The sequence below is a fragment of the Phaseolus vulgaris genome, chromosome 5 (genome assembly GCF_000499845.2).
Source record: "Phaseolus vulgaris cultivar G19833 chromosome 5, P. vulgaris v2.0, whole genome shotgun sequence".
Classification (NCBI taxonomy): Eukaryota; Viridiplantae; Streptophyta; class Magnoliopsida; order Fabales; family Fabaceae; genus Phaseolus; species Phaseolus vulgaris.
In genome coordinates, this window is record NC_023755.2 from 20,209,367 (window position 1) to 20,214,780 (window position 5,414).

Consider the following 5,414-nt stretch of genomic DNA (forward strand, 5'->3'; position numbering starts at 1 on the left):
ACTCAAACCCTCCAGGCCTTGGAAACAAGGGTAGCTTCCCTGGAGGAGGAAAAGAAGACTTTGGGACGACAAAACGAAACTTACCAAACCACCCTGAAGCAGGCGCAAGAGGCCAAGGAAGAGGCTGAAAAGCAACTGGCAGAGGCGGTGGAGCTGCAGGTTGACTCCTTCACTCGGGAAGTCACTCTTCAAGTCTAAGTAACAGGCCTCCAGGGTGTGGTCGAAGCTTACGATGAAGTCCAAAAGGTCTTGAAGATGCTGCGAGCAGGCTGACAAACTGGAGTGGGCGGAGGGGGAGATGGCTCTCCAGGCCAAAGCTATGGGCCTTCTCCAGGTTGACTACGATAAACTACAGGTCGAGGTCAGCCGGCTCCGTGTGGAGAAGGAAGCTTTGGAGAAACAGGTGGCTTCGGGGGACGCCATCATCGAGGAGTTAGAGAAGGATAAGAAGACCCTCATCAACGACATGGCGGGTACCTTCGAGGAGGGGTTCAAAAAGGCTCTAGACCAGGCCGTCTATGAGAACCCGGGAATCGACGTTTCCAACTGTGATTCCACTCATCACATCGTTGACGGGAAGGTCGTGCCCTTGGAGATGGATGATTGAACTGCCGCCCTCAACCGCCACCTTTCTCCTTCACACTTTACACTTGTTTTTGACCCTCTTTGATAAGCTTGTAATTCTTTGAACTGTTTGCACTTTCGTCACAATTTGTGGGTTTTGCATGACAATTTTGTACCTTGTAGTTATCGAATTCCGCCTGTATGATTTCACCCTCGTTTCGACTTCTTCGATTTCATCTCCCTCCACAGTCTTTCCTACCTGTGGGTATCGGGGAGGCGGCACTGCTGATACTCGGGTTGGCGATGCCCACGACGTCTCATGCTGGCGTCGTCCTCTGCGCCTTTCCTGGTGACGCCTCGGGCGTCTCATGCTGGCATCGCCCAGGGGCGTTAACTTTACCTTGACATTGACTTTAACCTCAGTCCTGATTGACGCCTGGGGATAGCGAAGAGCTCAAGGTTTCGCCTGTGCTATCCACATGGCGCTTCTCGTATGGTTGATGGGACGTTCAGCCCCTTGACTTGGTCTTGACATCTACTGTGCCCCTGACCCACTCTCGACGGCGCATCATACCCTCGGGCATTCCGTCGATACGACGTTTTCTGAGCGTTAACCAGTGGTGCCAGGGTCTTCCTCCCATCTTCCGCCACGTGGCTCGATCGCACGGTGCATTCACTTGCGTCGTTTGGCGCTATAACTGCAACACTTAAACTTGCGTCGTTTGGTGCTCTAACCACAATATTTAGCCCTTCGAAATCTTGAAACTATCCTCATCATTTCTGCGCTTTTCATGACCTACTTGCACCCTTTCTCTCCCCGCGAGGAGTTTTTCTAGTGTTTGTTCCAGCCAGCGTTTTACCCTTGCGTTACCAGTGGGCCACTAACCTTCAAACCTCCCCGACTCTGTTCAAGCATGTCTTCTCGTATTCCTCCACCCAGGGTCAACCCCAAGGACCTGTATACTTGGGCTTCGAGCGAGCTTTTTGACGAATGCTCATGCTTACTCTCCACCAGGGCCATAAGGGAACACAAAGGGGATTCATGCTCCTATAATCACCGTGCCTTCGCGAAGAGGCACGACAACGATGTTGTTGTGCTCCCTTGCACTTTAGGGGAGCCAGTATGCGGAGACGAACGGGCCAACGACGGGGTCCCCTTCTTCTATTTTTATCAGGTGGTTTTCAAGACCATCGGTGTGCGCCTACCCTTCTCCAGGTTTGAGAAGGAATTGCTAACGGAGATCAATGCTGCTCCGGCCCAGTTATATCCCAATAGCTGGGCTTTCGTAAAGGCTTTTGACATCCTTTTCGGGTTTCTGGGTTGTGCACCCTCGGTTGATATCTTTCTTCACTTCTTTGAGGTGAAGAGGCAAAGGAACAACCTCTGGGTGACCCTCAGTAACGTTCTAGGCAGGGTTCTCCTGACCCCCTTCCAAAACTCATTCACTGGGTGGAAAGGCAGGTTCTTCAAGATCTGCTGCTCTGATCTCGTTCCCTCCGCCCTGGATGGTTTTCCACTGTACTGGGTGAGGGAGACGAGGGCCCTCAAATCCAAACCCTTCAAGAACCTAGCCCCGAATGACAAGGTGGTTTGCCGGATTCTTGCTGAGGCGGGAGGTTTTGACTCCGCCACCTTGATCAGTTTGGAGTTCAACGCTGGAACTCTCGAGAAGTATATATGTACGGGTCACTGCCCTAGAAACTTCCGCCTTTGTTACTTTCTGTCTGTGTGTGTTTTGCTTCATGGTGTCTCTGACACGTTCATCTCCCTTGGTGCAGGTTCGAAGATAAACCAAGAGCGGAGGTAGCGACTTACCCGGGCTCTGCGGACTGAGAGCGGGGCTTCATCTTCCTCCCGTGCTGACTCCGGCGGCCACTGAAGAATGGTCCGTTTGTATTTTTTGTATGGGCACAGGGCTTGTAATGTTTGCCTTATCCGCATTACTCCCATTTGTATCGAACGCTGCTTGTAAATTTAATTTTACTATACCATGTTTCTGTAATGCTGCTTTACCTTTGCATACACCTCACATATTGTGCGTTTTTCCTCCGTCATGTTTCTTTACCCTGGCGACGCTTCTTCTTGGCGACGCTTTCTTTTTGGCGACGCCTTTCTTTTTTGGTGACGCCTTCTTTCTTTGGCGACGCCTCCTTGCATGGCGACGCCTTCTTTATTGGCGACGCCTATCGCTGCCTCAAACGGGGGAAAGATAAAGACCGAAAACCAAGGCAAGGCTTTTTCTCAAACTTGTTTTTTTTTTCTTTTATTTGGGTGACCTCATTAAAAAACCCCGGGAGGGGAAAAAGAGCGTCCCCTTTAACAAGACTGTTACATCACTGCTTACATAAGTCAACTAAAATAAAACTTTAACTTGGCTGCATTCCAACTGCGCGGGATGGGACCTCCTTCCAAGGTCTCTAGGCTGTACGAACCGTTGCCCTTAACCTCGGTAACTCTGAAGGGTCCGGTCCACTTGGGAGACAGCTTATTCTCCAGCTCGTATGGGTGGGCTTTCCTCATAACTAGGTTGCCAATCTGAAACTGTCGCAGCTTTACCTTGGAGCTATATTGCCGCTCTACTCTTCTCTTTACCGCTTGGGCTTTTATTCTGGCTTCCTCTCTGGCTTCGTCGAGTAGATCCAGGTTTACCCGCCTTTCTTCGTTGGATTCTTCAACCACAAAGTTTTGAAAGCGTGGCGAGCTTTCGTGTATTTCTACCGGGATCATCGCATCCGACCCATACACCAAACTGAAAGGCGTCTCCATGGTTGAAGATTGGGGCGTGGTGTGGTATGCCCATACGATCCTTGGTACTTCCTCCGCCCACGCCCCTTTTGCCTTCTCTAACCTCCTCTTTAGCCCCCTCAACAAAACTCTGTTTGCTGACTCTACTTGCCCGTTGGTCTGGGGGTGCTCGACTGATGCGAACACTTGCTTGATGCCTAACTCAGCGCACAGATTCCTCAACTGCTGACTGGCAAACTGGGTTCCATTATCGGATATCAGCCGCCTGGGAACGCCAAAGCGACACACAATGTTCTTCCACACAAAGTGTTGCACCTTGTGCGCAGTGATCTGTGCGCGGGCTCTGCCTCTATCCACTTGGTGAAGTACTCGATGGCAACGATCAAATACTTCATCTGCCTTATCGCGAGTGGGAACGGACCTAGGATGTCAATCCCCCAGGTATGAAAAGGCCACAGGCTGTATATGGATCGCAGCTCTTCTGGCGGCGCCTTGTGCCAGTCAGTGCTTTTGACATTGCTTGCAGCGCTGGGCGTGTCGCGCGCAATCCTCTTTTACCGTTGGCCAGAAAAACCCTGCGCGTATCACCTTGGAGGCTAAGGACCTTCCCCCTACGTGGCTTCCGCAAATGCCTTCGTGGAGCTCCGCCATTATCCTGGTACACTCGTCGCCACTTACACACGTTAAGATGGGGTGAGTGAACCCGTGCCTGAACAACTCTCCGTCCACCAGAGTGTATCTTACGGCATTTCTCTTGACCTTCTTACCCTCTTCCGGCTCCACTGGGAGAGCCCCATCCGCCAGGTACCGTCTATATGGCGTTATCCAGGTGTCTCCATCGGCTAGGGCACATATCTGCATCTGCCTTCCCTCTTCGGGCGTGTCCGCGTATGTGTTGATGCGGGGCATCTTCAACGTATCTTGGGTCAAAGAGCGATGACTCCTTGGCCTTCCTCTTGTTGTACAAATCTGGAGGACATCCACCCTGTTATCTTCCACGAATTTACGCGGAGCTTTAAGCGTCTCTTGGATCATTGTCCTCTGTCTACCCCCCTTGCCTGAGCTAGCTAGCTTGGCAAGCAGGTCGACTCTGGCATTCTGCTCCCTTGGGACATCTATCAGCTCAATAGCGTTGAATGCTCCGTTCAATAACTGGACGTATTTCAGATATGCCGCCATCTGTGGGTCCTTCGCCTGGAACTCACCCGACACCTGCCCCGTAATCAGCTGGGAATCGCTTTTCACCAAGAGGTTCTGCGCGCCCATCTCCTTGGCCAGGAGCATTCCTGCGATCAAAGCTTCGTATTCCGCCTGATTATTACTTGCCTTAAAGGCGAAGCGCAGAGCTTGCTCAATCAGCACGCCATTGGGTCCCTCCAAGACTATTCCCGCACCACTCCCTTGTTGGTTGGAAGAGCCATCAACCGAAAGCAACCACTGCGAGCCCACCTCCACCTCTTGTTCACCTCCGGGCGAGAGTTCTGCTACAAAATTTGCATACACTTGCCCTTTGATGGATCCTCTAGGCTCATACTGGATGTCGAATTCTGACAGCTCCACCGCCTAGCGCACCATTCTTCCCGCCACGTCAGGCTTCTGCAGCACCTTCTGTATAGGGAGGTTTGTCATCACTACCACCGTAAAGCTGTGGAAGTAATGACGGAGCCTCCTGGCTGAAAACACCACTGCTAACGCTGCCTTTTCCAACGCTTGGTATCTCGTCTCTGCGCCTTGTAATGCCTTGCTCACGAAATAGATGGGCTTTTGGCTCTGGTTCTGCTCCTGGATCAGCACAGTGCTGATAGCCCGCTCCGTTACCGTGAAGTACAGCCGGAGGGGCACGCCTGTTTCCGGTTTGCAGAGGACCGGTGGCGTCGCCAGGTATTCTTTCAACTTAATGAAAGCCGCTTCGCATTCGTCAGTCCATGCAAAGCGACTATTTCTCTTGAGGCATTGAAAATATCGGTGCCCCATCTCTTCCCCGGCGGAAACAAACCTTGAGAGCGCCGCCATCCGCCCTGTCAACTGCTGCACTTCCTTTACCGACGTCGGGCTTCGCATGGCGATGATCGCTGCGCATTTGTCGGGGTTCGCCTCTATCCCC